The 22570-nt window shown below is 63.4% G+C and overlaps 1 protein-coding gene across 10 annotated transcripts in view; it reads right to left on the minus strand.

The window, feature by feature from the left end:
• The window catches only part of PITPNM2 (phosphatidylinositol transfer protein membrane associated 2), a 97613-nt gene that overhangs the window by 50966 nt on the left and 24077 nt on the right, over positions 1 to 22570 (minus strand). For 6 of the 10 annotated variants that reach the window (XM_079762769.1, XM_079762768.1, XM_079762767.1 and 3 more), the window contains exon 2: positions 19692 to 19793. The exons of 1 other annotated variant lie outside the window; for it this stretch is intronic. The gene's annotated coding sequence lies outside the window, so the exon portion shown is untranslated. 3 more of the 10 variants (XM_079762764.1, XM_079762763.1, XM_079762766.1) reach the window with 3 other exon arrangements.

A 22570-nucleotide genomic window follows, 5' to 3' on the forward strand; every position in this document is an offset into this window, starting at 1 on the left:
GGCCAGGCTGCTGAGCTGGCGTCCCCCGAAGTCACAGACACAGACGTGCAGATCTCCGTGACACACCTGAGAGCTCAGCATGCCCGGGGGACGTGGAAGAGAGAGAGAGAGAGAGAGAGAGAGAGAGAGAGAGAGAGAGAGAGAGAGAAGAGAGAGAGAGAGACCGATCTTTCCAGAGCGGACAGGAACGGTCTGTGTTACTCAAGTAAGACACGGAGCTGAAAGCAACCGATAGAAAGGGCAGGCCTGAGGTCTCATCAGCACCGAGAGCTGTTTGTGGGAGCCGGAGCCGTAAGGAGCCGAATGCAACTGGTGCGTGTGGCCAATGGCGGGAGGGAAACGTGTGTGTGTGTGTGTGTGTGTGTGTGTGTGTGTGTGTGTGTCTGTGTGCACAGGTGCATGGGGTGTGAGTGTGCAGGAGCATGTGTGTGTGTGTGTGTGTGAGAGAGAGAGAGAGAGTGCACATGTGTGTGGCTGCGTGCATGTGTGTGTTCAGGGACATCCCAGGACAGACCGGGGAGTTTGATGCTCATGAGCGTCCTCCTCCTGCACAGTCTCCTAGCCATTCCCGTAGGACACTGAAGGACCACCTCCCACAGGTTTCCTCAAAGCCGGGCATGGGCCGGGCGGGCACGGGGCACTGGCTGGGCCTCCCGGGGAGGTGGTTCCGGGCCCTGCAATCCCTGTCCCGCCCGGCACAGCCTGGGAGGTGGACTCCGCGCAGGGCCCGCCAGCGCGCAGGGGGCAAGAAGCCACTTCCCCGCGGAGCTGCCCGAACCCCGTGCGGTCTGTGGGAACCACGGGCTGCCCCCCCCCGCACCGACCCTGAACCCCAGAGCTCCTCCGAGTGAACGCACAGAACCACTCACCGCCTGGAAGCCGCCAACACGGCGATGACCCCCCTTTTCCTGGAATGAGCTGCCCACTCGGAGCCAGGAGCAGCCGGCCCACCTCCAACCTGCTCTCGCACCCTCGCAGCTGCGGGGGAGGCTTCCAGGTGAGTCCCGCTCTGGGGGATCCCCCGAGGAAGGACGGGGAGGGCGGGGCTGCACGGAGCACCCGCAGTCAGTCCCGGGATGGAAGCAGGAAGGTTGTGGCGCGAGCCTCCCTCCCCCTCCAAGGCCAGCCTCGCTCTGCCTTCCTTCCGACTTCAGGTCTGCCTCCGGAACGCACAGGGGTGTCATCCAAGCCACCCCTCCCGGCCGCCCAGGAGAGACCCTGGAGCAGAGGAACCCCAGCAGCGGGGAGGGGGGGGCGGGACACGGGGCTAGCCCCCCACGGAGGCTGCGAGCCCCGGGCACAGAGCGCCACCACTCACGGGACTGACCTTTTCCGTGTCACATCAGATTTTCCGTTTGCCAGCAAACCAAACAAAACCGGCACACCGCCTTCCCCACCCACCGCGGCGCGTAAACCCGTCAGAATTTACGGCGGGCGGGCCGGCAGTCCAGAAGCGGGTAATGTCATTAAGAAGCCTGCACAGCGTCCGGATGCCGGGAGGGTCTGGGTGACGGGCTCCAGGCTCCCGGCGGAGGGAAAACAAGCCAGAGCTCAGCCGGCCGCCTCCCGCCCCGCCCAACAGGAACTGACCGCTTATCGGAGGGAAGCAGGGAGAATCCCCGAGTCCGGGTCCGAGGAGGCGGCGGCTTCAGGGACGGAACAAACCCAGTTTAAAGAGGCGCGGCCACAGCAGCCGCGGGGAGCCCCCTGGGGCCCCGTTCCTGCCGTTCTGTTATTAGAGCGACCCGATCCGGCAGAGGCCACGCCGGCGTGCGATGCGGGATCCAGGCGGCCCCCCAGCAGCCTGACTCGGGGACACACACCTGCGTGTCTAGAGCCCTCCCCTCCGCCCCCCCCCCCGCCGTCATTTCTGTCCCCCAGGCTGGGTCCGCGTTCGGCGCTGAGAGCCGTGAGTCAGACGGGCCGCTCGCGCTCTCTGTTTAAAGACCACACAGGCTTCCTCTCACACCGAGCAAACCTCGGCTTCTAAGAACTGGATGCTCAACCTTCCCTTCAGGCCTCACTTTCCGTCTGCACGGGGGTACTCTGCTGACAAGGGGGTGCTTTTTCCATCCTCGCCGCCGCCGCCGCCGCCGCCGCCGCTGCACACGGGGCAGAGGCAACGGGGAGAGAATGCGCCCCCCTCCCCCTGGGAGGGGCACCCAGTTAACTTCATCAGTTCCCTCCTGAGCGCCGGCCCTGCTGGGAGACAGGAGGCGGCGATGGGCAGGGTCGACCCACTGGGCAGCGGCCTTCAAATCCTGCCTGAACCAGCTCCGCGGAGGGCCTGTCCCCAGCAGACCCTGCTGGCAGGACCGCCCTCCCCTCCCCCCCCCCCGCCCCACTCAGCCCGCCCGAGACTCTCCTGCACCATCTGCTCGGAAAGTCGTGGTTAGGAGACCAAACATTCTCCCCCCCCCCCGCCCCCCGAACTGCACCGTCAGGTGAGGGAGGATGAGGCAGGGAGCCCTGCGCCCCCGCGGCCCCAGGTGGGGTGCACGTGCCTGCCTCTAACCCCCCTCCCCGCAGAGCGCGGTCCCGGAAGGCAGACGGTCCTCACGGAGTAGCAATGACATGGGGAAACGCACAGCACAGACAGCTGTACCCGAACACCAGGAGGCCAGAGCCCCGCTACTCACACTGCCTGGAGGGGTCCCTGGGCCCCCAAACTCAGCCTCCCCCCCCCCCCGCCTCTCCCTGCATCCCAGCTCCTCGGAGGAGACAAGCAGCCACGTGACCAGGACAGAGCTGCCTGCCAGATCAGCGGTGAGAGGTGACAGCGAGGGCGGAATATTACCTTTCAGGAAGAGAACGCACGCGGGGGACGAGGTGGACGCCGTTAGAGCCGCTGGGAGCCCCACGCCGCGGGAGCCAGGCCGCCCCCCAGGCCCCTGGAGGTCCTCGGCCGCCGCGCTCCCCATGCCCACGGCCTCAGGGCGCCGCCCATGCTGGAGCGGGAGGGCGCCTCGAAGCCCAGAGGTCCCCGGGCCTGACTGCCGGACAGCCAGCGGCGGACGGGAGAGCCTGGAGCAGGGCTGAAGGAGGAAGGGCCCAGAGGAAGGGGTGGGGAGGCGGAGGGAGGGAGGGAAGAGGGAGAACGGATTCTGTCTCCTCCACTGGGACCACTGCGCTAAGTTGCCATGGAGAAGGGGGAGCCGCTGGCACCGCCTGAGGCGGGCGGAGGAGCCATATGCCGGGGGGAGGCGGCAGAGGAGCGCCCCCCCTCGGTGCAGCTTCCCCCAGACCAGGCCTCCGGGCCAGGGGCCAGGCTGGGCCAAGAGCAGCTCCCTGCCCCGGGGAGGGGCGGGGAGAGGGCAGGAACCGCAGGGCTGTGCCCCTGGCTGGGATGCTCCCTCCATCGCCTCCCGGAGGCGGCCTGAGACCAGAGTCCCTCCCGGAGGAGGCACGCAGCCGGGGCGGTCCGTGTCCGTGTCCGTGTCCGGGGGGCAGGCATCTCGGACCTCCACCCGCCTCCCCACGTCTGACCATCAGCATGGCCAAACCCTGAGTCCCAATTCCCCACGAGGCTCAGCCACACCTGCCACCTCGGGAGTGCGGGGTGTCCACCCACACGAGGGCTTCACGCCCAGAGCCGCCCGTGCAGGGTGTTGGGGAGGGTGGTGTGAGCTCTCCGGGCCACACCCGGTCCCCCAGGTGGACGGCGCCCCCAGGCTGCTATGGGCCAGGCCTCCGGGCAGTCCCACCTGCTGCAGCGGCTGCTGACTGGGCTGTGCCACCAGGCCCCGCCCACATGCCAAGCAGGGGGGGGGGGTGGAGACTGGGGACTGGGAAGAGAGCCAGTGGCCTGGGGTTGGGGTCTCCATTTCTCCTCTCGGAGGGGCAGGTCGGATCACATCTCTGCACCCCCACTGCTCATCTGGGGTAAACCCACCGTCTCCCAGCCGGCACCGGGGCACAGGACATTGAAACAGCCGGGCACAGGAAGGCACGGGGACAGGAAGAGACGGGGACAGACGGGCGTGGATGTGGATGTCTCCCTCGGGACGGAGCACAGCGGGCAGCACCTCCCAGCTCCCGCCCCTCCTTGCTGGCTCACCCAGCACCAGGGCAGAGGCTCGGGGCCTCTGGCTGAATCCCGTCTCACCACAGCCCTCTCCCCCGCTCCCCCCGACACGGCGAAAACGCGCAGGCACGTGGCCAACGTGAAGACACTGTGAGGAACATCCCTCGGCGCTCACCTGGACGGCAGCTCCCTCTCTTGTTCTCCGAGTGGCAAACTCCGCCACGAAACCTGCTGCTGCCACCGTGTCGGGCGCACCATGCGGCGGCACGTGGTAGAACTGCGAGGCCGCGCTGCCGACACCTCGACCTGGTTCCAGTTCATCACCCCAGGAGCCCCGTCCCGTGAGCAGCCACTCCCACACCACACCCCGCCCCTCCGACAACCACCATCTGCCCGTCTCCATGGATGTGCCTCCTCTGGGCACGTCCTGTCGATGGGATCCCCCACCGCGTGGCCTGTGGGTCTGGCTTCTCCCACTCAGCACCCTGCACCGGAGGCTCACGCACACGGGAGCAGGTGCCAGCGCTTCCGCCCTTCTGTGGCCGAAGAACGTGCCATCGTGGGGACGGGCCACGTGCACTCCCCGCTGATGGGCATGTGGGCTGTCCCCACCTGTTCGCTCTCTCTCTCACTTTTCTTTTTCTTTTCAAATACATTTTATTGATTTTTTACAGAGAGGAAGGGAGAGGGACAGAGAGCTAGAAACATCGATGAGAGAGAAACATCCATCAGCTGCCTCCTGCACACCCCCTACCGGGGATGTGCCCACAACCAAGGTACATGCCCTTGACCGGAATCGAACCTGGGACCCTTGAGTCCGAAGGCCGACGCTCTATCCACTGAGCCAAACTGGTCTCCGCTCTCTCTCTCACTTTTAAAACGAGTGTCTCAGCGGCTGGCGTGGCTCAGTGGTTGAACAACGACCTATGAACCAGGAGGTCACAGTTCGATTCCCAGCCAGGGCATAAGCCCGGGTTGCGAGCTCCGAGCAATGATTCTCTCTCCTCATTGATGTTTCTCTCTCCCTCTCCCTTCCTCTCTGAAGTCAATAAAAATATAGTTTTAAAAATAACAATAAAATAAAACGGGTGTTTCAGAGCACGGTGACGTTTCCCAGAGCCCCTCCCTCCGAAGGGATTTGGTCTCAAAGGTGCAGGTCCCGGAGGCCCCAAACGGAATGTGAACCCCAGTTCTGCCTTTCCCCTTAAGCCTCGCTCCCCACGGGGTGCCCGAGCACAGGAGGGCTCCAGAAGGAGGCAGAGGCTCCAGAGCGTGTGTGTGGCCAACGACTGGGCCTCGGTCCCCCTGGCCCTCAGAAGCAGCCCGCTGGCCGCCGGACACGTGTGCACGCCAGCCCCACGTCCACGCTCTGAGGCCCACCCGGCCTGCGTCCTCGCGCCTTCTGACACTCACTGGCTGCATGACGAGCCAGCCGTTTCCAACTCTCTGAGCCTCAGCTTGTTCACCTGTAAAATGGGGCAACAGTCTCAACCCCGTGGGGCTGCTCGAGAGCGAGGACCAACGCGACCCAATAGAACTTGGTGTGACGACGGACGTTTCTACGCCTGCTCTGCCCAGCGCGGCCACCGCTCCCCCCACGTGGCCACGGAGCCCCTGAAAGGGGACTGGTGTGACTGGGAGACCCAATCATTAACTTTATTCCGCTTTGATTTAAAAGTAAACAGTCGTGTGGGGTTAGTGGTGATCGACCCGGCCAGAGCAGCTCTGAGGACTGGATGAGACGGGAACGTAGGACGCAGGGCCCCGGCCACGTACCAAGCGCCTCGGTCCTCTTCCCTCCCCCTTCCTCTCCCCACTTACCCCCCGGTGTCCGCGTGGTGGAGCAGCCTGGCCTCAGGCCCCTTTCTAAGAGGACAGAGGGCAGGGGGCCGGGCTCTCGGGGAACAGAGCCAGCTCCAGCGGGGGAGTGGGCTCAGCGGACGCCATGATGACGGGGTCCCCAAACCGCTGACCGCTCCTCCCGCCCCGACCGGCCCCAGGCACCCGTTCTAGAACCCCATCTCTTGCCGTTTCCCCCAGCAACTCCTGAGGTCACCCCTGGAATGCTGGGCGGGGGCTACAGGGGTGGTACAGACCCTCCCCACCTTTCTAAAGTGGCAGCTGGGCCCGGCGTGGCCCAGTGGTTGAGGGTCGACCTATGAACCAGGAGGTCACAGTTCGATTCCCCGGTCTGGGCACATGCCCAGGTTGTGGGCTCGATCCCCAGTGTGGGGCGTGCAGGAGGCGGCCGATCGATGATTCTCTCTCATCATTGATGTTTCTAGCCCTCTCTCCCTCTCCCTCCCTCTCCGAAAGCAATAAAAATATGTTTAAAAAATAAATAAATGAAGTGGCAGCAGGGGTGGGGGTGGGGGACGTGCAGAGGGCCATCGGGCCCAGGCTGGGTTGTGGGAGGCGCTCAGGGCGACCTTCTCTCTCTCTCTCTCACACACACACACACACACACACACACACACACACACGCACACACATGCACGCAGCTGCTCGGGCTCCGGCAGAGGGTCTGCGCTGGAGCCGGGACCAGGGGCTGGGCCCCCCCCTGCAGGTGCACAGGCAGCAGACACAGGTGGGGCTGAAGCCGGCCTGACCCCGCCTGGCCTGCTGGGGCCCCGGAAGCCACTCTGGGACAGGCCGAGGTGGGGGAGGGGGGCGGGGAGACGCCTCAGCACCCAACCCCCGGCCGGGGGGGCCAGGGCCCAGCGACGGCTTCGTGCTTCCAGGCAGCTGTGTGGCTTCCGAGCACGCATGGCAGGAACCGAATCCTGGCCCAGCCTCGCCGCCCAGTCACCCCCCCACCCCCGAGTGGCAGAGGGCGAAGTGACATCCGTGGCCTCGGGGAGTGGCAGCCGAGGGCGCCAGAAAAACTGACCCCGACCACAGAGAGCCGCCCCGTCGGCTCTGCGCTGAAGAACAGGTGGGGGCACCCCGGAGGGAGCTGCGCCCAGCCCCGGACCCGCCCCACCCTGCACCGCGCTTCCTCGTTTCCCGTGGCCCCCGCCTCCCTCCACGGAGCGGCCGGAGGGACCCTCGCACACCCACGAGGTGTCCTGCCTTACTCGGCTCGGAGCCCCCAGGAGGCCTGGTCGCACCCACTCAGCGTGAAGGCCCGGAGCCCGCCCCGCCCGCCTGGGCATCTGTCCCCGCGTCCCCTCTGCCCGGAGGCACCTCCCCTTCCCGCAGCCGCCAGGCCCCTTCACAGCCCCTTCCTCCCGCCCTGACCTCAGGCTTCACCCCAGCCCTGCCCTCCCGGACCCGCTCATCCTCTCACAACACGGAGCCTGAGACGCTGTGTGCTTTTCATTCTCCTTCTGTGTGTTTTATTTTAAAAGCGGGGGTACAGGACACTCAACAGCCAACGTGCCGCCGTGGCCATGGGTAAGGGCCCCGTCTGGAGGCGCGGAGCACTTTCACGCTGTTGTGCAACCCCAGCCAGCGCGGGCGAGGGCACCTGTCCCTGGCCAGGCGGCTTCCTCTTCCCAAACGGCGGCTCTGCCCGCGTCAGACACCAGCCCCTGGGCCCCCCGGCCCCCCGCACCCGCCACTCCATCCTTAGCCTCTACAACCTGCCCTTCGGGATCCTCGTGGGAGTGGCATCACACAGTGCCTGTCTGTCTGTGTTTGGCTTAACTCACGCGGCCTGATGTCTTCCAGGTTCATCCATGGTTTTTATTTGGGTGTTTTTTTTAAGTGTCTCTCCCACGGGAATGGGGTTCTGTGCGGGCAGGGGTCTGGGTCGGTGGTATTCACTGCTGTATCCCAGGGCCCGGGAGAGCTCCTGGCACCCAGCAGGCACGGAAAGCCATCTTTTGAATGAATGAATGAACACATGAAGGAACAAATGAATCTATACTAATAAAAGGGTAATATGCTAGTTAGACCAAACATCTTCCAGACGTCCTTCTGGACAAAGCCACAGTAGCAGGGGCTGAGGCAGAGGTGGTTAGGGGAGATCAGGCCGGCAGGGAGGTGAGCAGTTAGGAGCCAGCAATCCCTGTGGGATCGGGCCTAAACCGGCAGTCAGACATCCCCTGAGGGGTCCCGGATTGGAGAGTGTGCAGCCTGGGCTGAGGGATGCCCCTCCTCAGTGCACGAATTTCATGCACCGGGCCTCTAGTGAACTCATAAATGAAGACTCTGTAGAGGTTAGTATCCCAGGGTCTGGGCCTGCACCTCCCCACAACTCCCAAAGATGGTGGTGATGGTCCCCCAATGCTTTAGAAGCCTGCCCTGGAGTCCCAGGCCCACCGCCCGGAGGGGTGACCACACTCAGCCCCCCACTTGGTGGTGGACGTCCCCCCCAAGACGTGGCACATCCGTGGAAGGATTATCACATGGACACAGAGTCCCCAGCAGTGACGTAGCAGCGTGCCCAGGAGCCTCGGGGTGGCCCGGCACAGGGCGTGGCCGGGAGGACAGCGGGGGGTGGGGTGGGGGGACCCAGGGCTCTGCCTGTGGAGTGGGGAGACCAGCACCCAGCAGGCGGGGTGGGTCCCGGGGCGGCCCCTGCTCAATCGGGCCCACAACCTTGGCGGTCCCCTGCCTGTCACCTCTCCACATCCTGCCTGGCTATTTATAGCCTCCTCCTCTCCGAAGCTCCTTTACTCATGTTTCTGGGCCAGATGCGCTTGGAAAATCAAAGTGAGGCAGGCCCTCGGCACACACAGCGAGCCTGAAGGGGCGCCGGCACCCCAGCCCGGCCACCCCGCCCGAGTCAGGGGCACTCGGGGCCACGGAGAGTCTCGGGGGCCGCACCCCTGCCACACTGGGGTGCCCCGGGGCAGGAGGCGTCCCCGGAGAGGGCAGAAACCCAGCCAGACCTCCGCTGGGGTGCCGGAAGACGGTGACCCCAGAAGAGCCCAGGTCACCCCGGGGCCCCTCCCGGCTCCGGGAAAACGGGCTGGGGCAGTGGGAGGCTGGGGCAGTGGGAGGACAGCTGCACCTTTAAGGAGTGTGGCCTATAGATTCGAAAACCATTTGCGTGTCGGAGCTGTTTGCGAGTTTGGTTATTTTTAGGGTGAACCCAGTTGCCTCCTCTTGGAACCGGATGAAGTCCAAGAGGCACGTAGTCCGTTTTCCCAGACCGGGCCTGGTCCCGTGTCCCTGTGTCCCTGGGAATGAGGGCTCGTGCGTGAGATCCCGGCTCCTGGGCAGCGGGGGCCCCCCCAGAGCGCCCCCCCCCAGGGGCCACGGCAGGTCTGCTGGCTTCTCTAAGCTGCTGCTGACATCACAGCGGCCGCCCCCCTGGGTCCAGAAAGAGCCCCCAGCCCCCACCCAGCTCCCCGGGCTGCCTCCGCCCATGCCAGGCCCGGCTAATGGGACGCTCTGGCTGACATATTTCTAGAACGAGCGAGCGGCAATTAGAGCCGGCGTTCGCTTCCCCTCCCCCGCCCCCTCCCCCAAACAGGAATAAATCAGTTCTACCAATTTCCCAGCTAATGATTTCCTCCATTAAATTAAAAAGAAGAAGAAAATGTTTTTTTAAATGGATTACCAGCCCTGTGCTTTCAGAGACCATGTGACCTGTCAGCTCCTCTAGCGTCCTGATACATCAACGTCTCGTAGTTAATGAATAAATAAAAAGTCACAGGCTGAGAGCCGCTCCCTCCCTCCCACACCCCCGCCCCCGTGGGTCTGGCACAAGGTGCAGGAGGGTCAGCTCCGGGTCGGCTGTGGGAAGCCAGCCTGGCGGGGCCAGAGGTAGCCTGCGAGTCCGTGTGTGAGATCCATCCCACAGGTGAGAAAACCGAGGCTGAGATGGGACGCACCTAAGCACGCAGCCCAGGACCCACGGGGGACCTGTGTCGGAGAGGACTGGATGGGGCGGGGCCTGGATGGGAAGGGAAGGCGCGCCCACCTGGAGAAACGCAAACCGGGGAAGCCAGGTGGGCAGCCCAGCCCCCGGGCACAGGGACCAGGACCCGGGCTCCTCTCCCTCTTTGTTCCCCGTGCAGCTCCGGGGACGGGGACCGGCCTGCAGGGCTAACACCCTGTGTTTCTAAAATGTCCACCCCCACACCCCCCCGCCATTGGCAAACACAGTCACACGTTTAAGAGACATATTTCTAAAAGCATAACCATGTCAAGCGTATTTTCTAGCTTTTCTGTAGTAAAAGGCCAAAGGAGGTGAACGTGAGTGAGACCTGTCTAGCAATCAGTGTTGAACGGCTGAAATGCGTTCATGTGATCCTCTCACCTCGCTAAGGGTTTTTTCCTTTCAATAAGCGTTACCTCCCAGAAAGTGGCATTTTAAAAGATGGCCGACATGAGAGTTTTCGAAGACGACCACGTACTTGTATTTAAAAAAAATAATAAAGTAAAAATAAACTTAAAAAATAAAAATAATCAAATGTCCACCCCGCTGCCCGGCTGTGGTGGGTCAGCGGTTGAGCATCAACCTATGAACCAGGAGATGCTGGTTCGATTCCCGGTCAGGGCACATGCCAGGGATGCAGGCTCGATCCCCAGTGGGGGGATGTGCAGGAGGCAGCTAATCGATGTTTCTCTCTCATCAATGATGTTTCTATCTCTCTCTCCCTCTCCCTTCCTCTCTGAAATCAATAAAATCGTATTTTTTTAAAAAAAAAATGTTAATGTCCACCCCCCACAGCAGGGAGGAACCTTGAAAGCATGATGCTGAGAGAAGGCAGGCACAAAAGGACCCATGTTGTGTGAGTCCACTCACACGTGGTCCCCAGAACAGGCAAATCCAGAGACAGAAAGAGCAGAGGTTCCCAGAGACGGGGGAGGGGCAGTGGGAATTTGTTATTAATGGGAATGGGGGGCGGCGGGGGGGGGGGGGAGTCCACTCTCCAAAAGGCTATTTGAAGCTCCAGGAAGGGCTGGCAACATCACAGTGACTTTTGGAACGCTTTCCGTCTTGTCCCAGACACACCGGTTCCTGACGGGCAGCGCAGGAGCCCGCGGCCCCGCGTGCAGGAACGCCAGGGGCCTTTGCACCGGCTGTGCTACAGGATGCTTCCTCCGTTTAAGTTCCTCTGACCACCCCAGAGTCAGGAACACGCGGGGAGGCCGTGTGTATTCACGGTAAGCCAGCACCTCCCTGCCGTTCTGGGCTGCAGGGAGGCAGCTCGTGGGAGGGCAGACAGATCCCGGCTCCGTCATTATCAGCGGGGGCGGGGGGGGGGGGGGCTGGGCAAGTCCCCTCACCCCTCCAAGCCCCTATTCTCTCCTACAAAACAGAGGTGACATAGGCGCTTTTGAGGATGGTATGAGATGAGGAACGTACGGGGTGAGCGTGTGGCTGGGACGTGGTCAAAGTGGCCAAATGCTAACGAATGAATCGTCCCCCAAACACGCAGGCACATTCCTCCAAAGAGGATCCGCGGTCAGTGATCCCCGGCAGCTCCCCGAAGGACAGGCAGCCCCGATCACCGCCCAGGCCCCAAGGTCCCGGGAGGAGGGAATTAACCGAGTTCAGCCTTTTTGTCCCTAATGTGCACAGGAGGAAACGGAAGCACAGAGAGGTAGGTGACTTGCTCCAGGTCACACAGCCCCGAGGGGACTCAAACCTTGGTCATGTGGCTCCAGGGTCTTAGCCTGTCCTCACTGTTTCATAAAGTGTCTCAACAGAAATGAGGAAAGAAGGAAGGAAGGGAGGGAGGGAGGGAGGGAGGGAGGGAGGGAGGGAGGGAGGGAGGGAGGTGGGGGGGAAGTCAGGCCCGGAGAGGGCCGTGAGCAGGCACTGGGAAGGGCAGATCCCCAGCTTCTGGATGACGTGAGCCTCTGGAAGCCGGGGGCGGGGGGGGGGGGGAGTGGGGGGGGGAGGCTCGGAGCAGGGCCCGGGGAAGCCCACGGCACAGTTGGATCGGCCAGTTCCTCTCAAAAGCCTCTCAGGCCCGAGATCTCAGTTCCGCTCAGCCCAGCTGTGCTGGTCAGCACCCGCGTGTGCAGTTAACTCTCTCAGAGTCGGAACCGGGCTGGGGTGCAGGAGGGGGTACAACGCCTTCCCAGGGGACACCTGGAGGCCACACCCACCCGGGGCCAGACCTGGGGATTCTGTGTGACGGCTAAAGAGCTAGTGACCCCACCCTAGCCGGTTTGGCTCAGTGGATAGAGCGTCGGCCTGAAGACAGAAGGGTCCCGGGTTCGATTCCGGTCAAGGGCACGTACCTCGGTTGCAGGCTCCTGCCTGGTCCAGGTCCTGGGTTGGGCTCATGCAGGAGGCAACCAATCAATGTTTTCTCTCACATCGATGCTTCTCTCTGTCTTTCCCTCTCTCTTCCACTCTCTCTAAAAATCAATGGAAAAATATCCTCTGGTGATAAAAAGAGTAAGTGACTCCCTCTCAAGGACGACCATCTCTCTCTACACGAGCATCTGAGGAAAATCTACAAAGCTCCTAATTAACGACCCTCTGAGACCACTGCACACAGATTTCTAACCGGCTGTCTGCTTCCACGCCAGGCTCCTCGGGCAGACAGGGGGGCTTTTAAAATGTAAATGCAGCCCAGCAGGTGTGGCTCAGTGTGGGGCATCGACCTACGAACCAGGTCACGGTTCGATTCCCAGTCAGGACACGATCCCCAGTGTGGGGTGTGCAGGAGGCAGCTGATCAATGATTCTCATCGTTGATGTTTCTCTCTCTCTCTCCCTCCTTCTGCCTTCCTCTCTGAAATCAATAAAAATGTTTTTTTAAAGAAGATAGCTGGTGGGTGTCCACAGAGAACTGGAGACTTGCTGGGGTGGGTGGGGAGGAAACCCCGGCTTTGGGGTCAGCGTGTTCTGTGAGTGGAGAAACGGTTTCCTTTATTCCCCACCGAGAACGGAAGGACTTGGGCCTGAAGGCCTTTATGGGGCTCCTGGCTCTGACCCTCTCAGCTATGCAGCGCCCCAACTTGGACTTCTCACTCACATGATTCTTTTTTTTTTCCCTCACTCACATGATTCTTTTTTTTTTTTCTGTTTTGTTAATCCTCGCCGAGGATATTTTTCCATTGATTTTAGATAGAGTGGAAGGGAGAGAGAGAGAGAGAGAGAGAGAGAGAGAGATCAACCTGAGAGAGACACATCCATCAGCTGCCTCCCCCATACGCCCCACCGGGTGGGGCTGGGGGGTTGAACCTGCACCCAGGTTCAGTGCTCTTGACCTGGAATCGAACCCTGGACCCTTCAGTCCGTGGGCCAACACTCTAACCCAGGCGTCCTCAAACTACGGCCCATGGGCCACATGCGGGTGTTTTGGCCGTTTTGTTTTTTTACTTCAAAATAAGATATGTGCAGTTTGCATAGGAATTTGTTCATAGTTGTTTTTTTTAACTATCGTCCGGCCCTCCAACGGTCTGAGGGACAGTGAACTGGCCCCCCGTTTAAAAAGTTTGAGGGCCCCTGCTAACCACTGAGATACACAGGTTAGAGGGTGATTTACATAATTCTTTTTTTAAATATATATTTTTGTTGATTTCTGAGAGGAAGAGAGAGGGAGAGAGGGATAGAAACATCAATGATGAGAGAGAATCATCGATTGGCACCTCCTGCACGGCCCACACTGAGGATGGAGCCCACAACCCGGGCATGTGCCCTGACCTGGAATCGAACTGTGACCTCCTGGTTCATAGGTCGATGCTCAACCACTGAGCCACACCAGCCGGGCAATTCTTTCCCGGAAGCGAGAGAGATCAGGGCCACACACTCTCCTCCCCTTTGTTCTAGTTACCAATACACCCCACAGACACGTGCGTACATGACGATGCTTATGTGGCCAGGTTAGCTCCTGTGGGTCACGTGAGCAAACGTTGCTCATCTTTCGTCACAGGACACGTTCCCAGTCACGTCTTTTTCGGGTGCGGGGCTCACAGCACCAGCATTGGGGTGAGGCGGGGAAGCAGCTGAGAACGACACAGCCACCCCTTTCGCAGCCTGCTGGTTCGGGGGCTTGGAGAGGGAACCCCGGGTCACGGGCTAAGCCCCTTGGGAGTCAGTTATCCCCACTGCAGACCCCGCTACCGCCCCTGGCCAAGCTTGCTGGACAAGGTCGCCCCTCTGGTGACCAGGGGAACCGAGCCGGTCAGAAGCCCTGCCAGGCACTGCCATCCAGCAGCTCCCAGTCTCTCCTCCCGACTTCACAGGCTCAGTGAGAAACAAAGAACACCCTCAGGTGCTCAACCCAGCAAGACCCGCGATGGCGATGCCGCCGCCAGCCGGCCCCGCCCCCTGCCTCCGGCCTGCCCTCCGCACGAAGGCGAGGAGCGTCCCAGCCCTGACATCGCTCTGACTAAAGGCCCCTTGTGCTCTCCCCCTCCCCCGGCTCCCAAGACGTCATCCACGCTCCTTCAGGGGAGCACACGGCACCCCCAACCTGGCTCCTGGCCTGGGCTCCGCCTGTCCCCCCAGCTCAGCCCCTAACCTGGCGGACAGGATCCTCCTGCCTCTGGGCCTTTGCACCGGCTGTCCGCACGCCCGGAAGGCCCCTCCCCTTTAACCCCATCCCCACCGCTCCTCTGAGTGAACTGGGCGTTCTGCAGGGTCCAGCTCAACTGTCAGGCCCCTGAGACCTCCCTCCAAGGGCTCCTGGCCCCGGAGACGTCGGCCCCCCTCCCCATCCCCCAGGGCTTGGCACGTGCCTTGGGCACCGCAACTGCCCACTGACTCTGTCCCCTCCGGGACCAACGAGATCCTGAGAGCGGGGCCGGCTGCTCAGAGCCCACACGGGGGGGCTGAGTGACGACCCCCACACGGGCCGCCGGCTCCAGGAGCCGAGGTTCCCTTTGTCCCTGCAGCCCCAAAGCCTACGTCCGAGGGGCTGGCCGAGTTCCCACGGCACGGCTGCCGCTCCCGCCCGCAGACGGCAGGCGCCCGGGCATCGCTCGCAGGCGATACGAGTGAGTGTCTCTCCCCCTGCCCAGCCGTGCACGCTCCAGTCCTGGCCTTTGTTAATGAGGCCGCGGGAGGGACCACAGAAACATGCTTCCTGCGACACGACGGCGACAAGATGATTGGCGGGGAGGTTCTCTCCAGCTCACGGACTTCTATCCTTTTCCTCGAAACGGGTCCTCGCTCCGCGCCAGCCCCAGGTGTCCGCTCCCGCCGGGGAGGAGGCAGTCAGGGGCGGGAAGGGGTGAGAGGGAAGGGGGAAGTAAAGGCAGGCACGGAGAAGGTTCCGGAAGGCAGGGCTCCCTCCCTGCCGCTCCGGCCTAAACAAGGGCCACTCTGCAGCCCGCCGTGCTGAGCAGAGAGGACCGGGGACCCGCAGGTAAATACAGATGCGCTTTGGCCCGGGGCGGATCCGGGCAGCGCGGGAGCAGAACAAGGAGACAGGCGTGGACACAGCTGCCCGTAGGCCGAGGCCTGGGCACCCCACCATCACCCCGGCCCCGCCCTTGTCTGCGGCCCCCTCTGCAGCAGAAGCCTGGCCTGGGGGGGCTGGGGGCTGAGGATGCTGCCCTGGGGCCATGGTCTCGGCTCGGCATGCCGTCCCTCCACGCAGCTGTCCCCAGGACTCCGGCTGGGGCCACGGGCGTCCCCTTTAGAAGCTGCTGGCAGGGCAACGGGGGAGTCCCTCCCAGCATCCTGTGCAAGGTCCGATGGCTCAGCTTCCTCCGTCCCCCTCTCTCCACAGCCCCTGCTCGGCCAGCCGCCCCAGGAACGGCGCGTGGCGAGGAAATCTGTCCTTCTGCACTCGGCATGGCTGGGCAGACTTTTTAAGGCCACGCGCCCGGCCACACTCTCTCCGGTGCTGCCCGCCGGCCCGCCTGCTGCCCCTGGGGCTTCTCAATCGTGTCTATATTTATCCCCGAAGCCGCACGGATCACGGCGAGGCCAGAAATAGCCTTGGAGACATTTCACGTGAGGATGACGGACAGGCCCCCAGCGCCTGGCAGGCCTCACCCCTGCACCTGCCGCCTGGCAGTGGGTCACGGGGAACAGCTGGATGGGGCCGGGAAGGCGCCGGAGCCAGATGGGAACAACATAATCCCTCTCCCCCCACTGGCCGCGGCCTCTGCAGTGACGCAGCTGACAAGTCCAGGACACGTGTGCCAGCTGCCGGCTGCGGGGACGCCGAGGGGACATGGCCGCCTGAGGGCGTCGGCGTGCTAACCAGCTGGGAGACAGAGCAAAGACTCAAAGGGAGCAGGCACGAGGGCTCCCCGATTCCGGGCACACGCTCACACAAAGCAGGTCGCTGGCACCAAGGCTGAGCCCCTGGGGGAGGGGGAGGTGCAGGCGTGGCAGAGTGCACACTCGGTCTCCGCTTACCCGGCCACTTCCCACCTCCTGGAAGGACGGACGACCCGGAGGTCACCTGGCTGGTCAGGGACCTTGGGGACCGGGTGCCGCTCCCGCTCCTCAGTGGCCTGGACGGGAGCTCACCGTCGGGGACGGGGCAGACAATTAGAGCACCTAGTGCATTCGTAGAGGGAGGCACAGGGTGCAGCTGGAGCCGGGAGAAGGCAGCAGCCGACTGCCTGATGGGGAAGATTTCACAGAAAATGGGCCACTTCTGTTGGGCTTTGAAGGATGTGTAGGAGTTTACCAGGAGAGAAGGGGGGGAGCTCTGGACACTGTCTCCAGGAACCAAAGGGACTGTTCTGGGCAGGCTTATGGCTCAGGAAGTGTGAGGAGGAGCCGAGCAATGAAATGACCCAGGGACACTAATGGGCCGGGCTGTTCATTAGAAAAGGCAGACATGGGGGCAGAGGGAGCTGAAGGCGGGGTGGGGGGATGGAGGGGGTGGGGGGGGAACCTGCCAGTGGGCAGAGCTCCAGAGGAGCCCCGCCCAACCACCCTGGCTGAGACAGCGCCGCCCCCTTGCGGCCTCACAGAGCTCCACCCCCCCAAGCCCGGAGTGCGAGAGCCACGTGTGCGAACCCCAACAAGTGCCCAGGGCAGGGACCAGAAACAAGGGCAGAGCCACACAGCTCCCGCCACTGGATGAAAACCAGGGACGCTCTCGGGGGGGGGGGGGGGGGGGGACGAGTGCGCCATCTAAGCCAACACACAAGCCCAGGGAGTGGGCACGGGGGCTCCTGAGAAGGGAGACAGAAGGGCCGGGGTTCCTCAGAGGGAGGCCCTGAGCGTGTCAACAAGGGAGGGCCCACCTCCTTCTTGGAGGCTCCCGTCATCAGAGAGGTCACAGGGGCCGGGGCACCGCAGGGGACCAGCTCCACGCAGGGCGGCCCCTCGCGTGTGCGCCCCGGGCTGGCTGCGGGGTGTAGCCTGTGCGTCATCACAGGTCGGAGCCCAGAGGGGACCCCCGGCCGCTCTCCCCGGGCCTTCGGCAGGGGAAGGAGGCCCCACCGACAAGGGGCTGGGTGCAAAGTGTGTGTCAGCGGCTGCTGTAGTCTGAGGTCCTGCCCGAGCCGCCGGTGCTTCCTCCCCGGGAGACAGTGACCTTGAGGAGGCAGTGACCTTGAGGAGGCCGCTGCAGCGGAGACAATGGCAGGAAACGCCCCTCCCTGCGAGGGCTGGGGAGTCAGGAAGGGAGCGACCCCTCTGAGCCTCGGACCCTCCCCACGGCAAAGCTGGACGCTCTGCTCACCCACCCGCTCAGAAAGCAACCCTCTCCGACGACGGCGGGAGCCGGCCTGAGGGCAGAGGCTCGCCCCGCCGGAACCCCTCTTTGTGGCAGACCCTCTCTGCGCTGGGCTGGCCGTGCCTCTCACGGAGCGACTGCAGGCAGCCGGGTGGCGCTGAGAAAGGAACCCCAGCGTCCGGCCCTGCACCCCCCCCCCCCTCGGGAAGGAAGGGCTCTGAGCTGCATTGGAGCAAGAACCCCTTAAAAACAAACCCGCTCCTTCCGCCGTCTCCTCCCTCAGCCCTGCAGAGGCGACGGGAGAATCCCACGCTCAGCCGCTCTGCGCTGCGTGAGTCTCGCCATCGGGGCCCTGCGCGGCCCCCACCTCCTAGGAGGAGCTCAGAGGCATTTCGGGGTGACCCTGACTTCCCCACTGGGGCCCGCCGTGCTCCGGGGCTGGGCAGAGGTGAGAAGAGGGAAGCGGGGGCTCTGGAACGGCCTAGGCCAAGCGCAGAGGTGAGAGGAGGTGGAGAGAGCGCCAGGACTTCCGTCTGTTAGGTCCACAGCTGCGTCCCCGCTCCTGGGACCCTCCCGGCAGGGACTGAGGGGTCCGTGAGCATCTGCTGGATCAGCGCGTGCAGCTGACGAATGCTGGGGGAGGACCCCTCCGTTCCCCAGGAAGATGGGTAGCCAGGCCCCCCTCTGTGCCCCCCGGGGCCCCAATCCCGGGAGGCAGCTGCGAGGGAGGAAAGAACCCTCCCCCACAGAAGAGGGAGCCGGAAGCAAAGGCTCGGCAGGAGGAGGGCCCTCGGAGCAACACGCTGATGCCGGGCCCGGGGCTCAGGTCGTGGGCAGAGAGGTGCCCCCCGCCCAGCAGGTGCCCTCGGAGGGGCTGAGGCTCGGGGCCCAGCCCGCTGCCCCCACACCGCCCCTCTCCGCCGAGACACCACCTTGGAGAGCAGATGAAAACAAATGCAAAAGTACAGGCAGCCCCGTTGTCCCTCCTTCGCACCCGGAGGCCTTTTTGCGGCGACTGAAGAGAATGAGCAATCAGACGAAGACAGCCTTCCGTGCCAGCAGAGAACAAGGCGGTGAGCAGGGCGGAGAGGCCCAGGTGCCGGCGTCTCCCGGGAGGAGGGAGGGAGGGGAGGCCGGAGCAGGCACCGGACCCCCCTGGAGCCCGACCACCTGGAGGCTGGGCCCGCCCCCCGCCCCCACGGGCAAGTCCACGCTGGGTCAGTAAACCAGGCCACGCGCATCTGCGTCTAGTTCTGGGGGCCAGTCCCCAGCCCAGCACTGACCCGCCTGTGACCCCAAGCCAGGTCCTTGGCATCTCTGAGCCTCGGCTTCCTCGTGTGGAACGGGACCGTCATGGCTCCTGCCGGGGTGCTGTGCGCTCAGCCCAGCCGGCGCGTCCCCACCCCGCCTCGGCGCCCTGCTGGCTCGTTTCCCAGGTGGATCCCCCTCCTGGGTCCCTAAAGCTCAGTCTAGCCGGTCAGCACACAGGAGAGGGTTCCTCAGGGTTTGGGAAGGAAAAGCATCACCCTCGCTGCTCTACCCGCCCGAGGCCCTGGTGCCGACGAGCCAGGGCGCGGCCTGGGCCTGAGACGCGGGAGGTGAGATGGACCGGGATGGACGAGGGGGGCCCGGGGCTCCCGCTCTTCCCTCGGGGCAGAGGGAGAGAAAGAGCAAATAAGCCCCCGGGATCCCACCTCTAGTCCCGAGGCCCCGGGACCCCCAGAGGGCCTCCGCCTCGTCCCCTCAGCTCCTCCTCTGGGGAGCGGGTCACGTGAAAACACGCATGGCCTTCCCGTGTCACCGAGCATGGCCTGCCACGCTCGGTCACAGCCAGCTCCCGCCCCCGGCGGAGGTTGGGGAGCCCCCACTCCTGTCCTGCCCCGTTGGCTGGGGTGGGGAGGCGAGGCTGAGCCAGGGGAGCCGAGAGGAGGGAGGCCCTGGGCGCCCTGGACGGAGCAGAGACGGAACGTGGGAGCGACCACAGCCGGACAGAACGTCCGACCCCCCTGCTCCATGAGGAGCTGCCAGCATCTGCCAGAAGGCGGATGGACGAACCCGCTCCACCCCGCGGTAACCAGACAAAGTCAGACGGAGGAAGGAAGCACACGGCAACAGGGCCCGTGCGCCCCCAAACTCCAAAGCCGGGGCGGTCCTTACCTGCAGGTCTGCGTGAGAAGGCTCCCTCGACGTCCCCCGCGGGACGGCTCGCTGACGAGGCCCACAGAAGGGTGTCGGGGACCGGGACGCACGGCCAGCATCCTGCAGGGAGAAGCCCGCGGGAGGCCGTGAGACTCCTGGTCGCTCTGACCACGTGGCGCCAACCCCACCCGGAAACCGCCGAAGCCGGGCCTCGTCCTGAGCAACGCCAGGGCCTGGGGACACGGATGTGCCCAGAGGACAGGGCAGGGGACCCCGGGCCCACACCTCCAACACCCGGCGCAGGCGGGAGGTGTCTGACGGCTAGAGGCCCAGCTCCCAGCGCTCGGCCTCAATCCGAGGCTCCCCCATCGCCCCGCGGGGACTGCAGGGCTCGGGCTGCCTCGGGGAGGCGGGTGGAAGAGGGGGGGAAGCAGCCCAGCGTTGGGGTCAGCAGCTGGGGTGCCCAGGGCAGGTCACGGTCAGCATCGTGGGGTGAAGCAAATGACGGACTCCCGCCTTCCCATCGACCCCTGCACCCAGGCAGTGCGTGCCTGCAGACCCGGAGCCAGAGGACACCCACAACCGAGGAAAAGGTCCAGGCGTGGTCTCCAGGGAGTCCCGGGTGGATCAGCCTCAGACGGCGGGAGGCCCCCCACCCCGGGCTCCCACAGAGACGCCCGGGCCCACGTCGGCAGCTCCACACACATCCTTGTCTGTCTGACCATGTGCGAGCCCGTTCCTGTCCCGGGAAGCAGGCAGCCACCGGGAGGTCCTTCCAGGGACCAGGACCAGAAGGCAGCCCCTTCGAGCTGCAGGAGCAGGGATTGTTCCAGAAACTCCCAACTCCAGGGCGGAGGCCAGCTGCCGGGGGTCCGGCCCGTGCCCGCCAGGGGCCAGCAGTCCCCACCGGGTGAAAGAGGAGGACCGCCCCGTGGCTGCAGACTACAGCAGCGATGAACCGCAAGCGAGGACAGACGGTGCGAGTTCAGGGGAGGGAGCGTCTAATTGGGGAGGTGAGAAGGGAGGCCGTGGGAGGTGTGGCTGCGAGCACCGCGCCGCGGAGCACAGGGACGGCTTTCACAGGCCGCCCACCACCCGGCGCAGCCCACGCGCCCACGCCCGGGAGTCACCGCCAATTCTGCAAACTCCTTGCCGGGACGGGACAGGACGGGCCTGCAGGGATCCAGCCCCCACCTCGGCCCTGCACCTGCCCCTCCCGGCCACGGCCACGGCCACAACAACAGCCCCGACACACGCGGGTCCGCATGAACAGAACGTCCCGCGCCTCCCTCTCCACGCCAAAATCCACAGCTCCCCGCGCACACGCCCTGCGCTGCACGGCTTCTCCACGCAGTTTCTTAGCTTCACCACAACCCCCCCACCTCCAGACCCCTCTGCGAGGTCCCTGCAAGTCTCCCCACGCTAGAGGTTAGGCTTGGCCCCGGTAACACACCAACCAAGGCGGCCCGCCCGGCGCCGCTCCCGGGGTGAGAAGGTCCGCGCTGACTCGCTGACTCACGGCCGCAGAATGAGATGGGCAGGGCCCAGGGAAAAGGCAGACCCCTGCGGCGAGGTAGAGGTGCACGCTGGGGAACGACGGTTCTGACAAAAGCGTTTCTAGTACAAAAAGTGAGCGAGGAGCCCACTGGGGGGGAGGGGGGGGCGGGCGGAACACGGCGGGAATAAAATAGGAGACACTGCCAGGTGACCCCACACACAAGGGGCCAGAGCAAATCAGCCCGCTCCCCTGCAGGGGATGTGAGACAAAGCAGAACACGGTTCTGTACTGAGGTTTGTGCTCGCTGGGGAGTCGTGGGGTGGTGTCCTGATACTAAATAACACACGTGTTTTGCTGTTCACTGGGAACCAAAAAAAAACACATTTTATTCCTTCACGTCCCCCCCATTGTATTGAAGTATAATTGTAATATTGTACTATCTCTAATAATGAAAGCATAATATGCTAATTAGACCGGACATCCTTCCGGACGACCTTCCGGATGAAGCCGGGGCTGCGAGGGAAGCCGGTGCCGGCAGCCATGGGAAGGAAGGCCTACTCGCAGGAATGTCATGCATCAGGCCTCTGGTATTGTAATAAAATCGTAATAGGAAGGGTGTCCCAGAAAATGTTTACACTACTTCGAGGAATCTTAAAGGCAGTGTTCATTAAAACGAATTTCAGCCCTAACCGGTTTGGCTCAGTGGATAGAGCGTCGGCCTGCGGACTCAAGGGTCCCGGGTTCGATTCTAGTCAAGGGCATGTACCTTGGTTGCAGGCACATCCCCAGTGGGGGGTGTACAGGAAGCAGCTGATCGATGTTTCTCTCTCATCGATGTTTCTAACTCTCTCTCCTTCTCCCTTCCTCTCTGTAAAAAGTCAATAAAATATTAAAAAAAAAAAAAAAACAACGCATTTCATTGCCAGAATTGGGCTGTCAGCTGTTCCAGTGTGCGTGCATTCTGGGGGGATGCCCTGCAGTTTGACGTGCATCATGTGACCTCTTGCCATTTACGTACGTCCTGAGGAGACTCCTCCCATCCTGAGGAGCACATCCATCACCCCCATATTTACCTTTTGTGGGGGGCAAGGGAGGGTTGAGGCAAGTTCTGCCATCGGCAAATTTCACTTCCCCAGCACAGCGCCCCCACTGGAGTTACGTCACACACAGACCCTCTCCTTTGAGCTTCCAACCTCCATCTTGCACGTGGATTGGGAAACTGCAGGGCGCAAACCAACCAACCGACGGCGACAAAAATCAAACGGACCTCTGGCGACGGGACCCCGACTTCCTTCCCGAGGATCCTGCCGTGACTCTGTTCCGACCGGCAGACGTGAGCGAGTCCAGGGCGTCTGTTTCTCATGCCGCTTCCATGAATAGGATATCGGCCTCTGCCCAG

The sequence above is a fragment of the Cnephaeus nilssonii genome (genome assembly GCF_951640355.1).
Source record: "Cnephaeus nilssonii genome assembly, chromosome: 22".
Classification (NCBI taxonomy): domain Eukaryota; kingdom Metazoa; phylum Chordata; class Mammalia; order Chiroptera; family Vespertilionidae; genus Cnephaeus; species Cnephaeus nilssonii.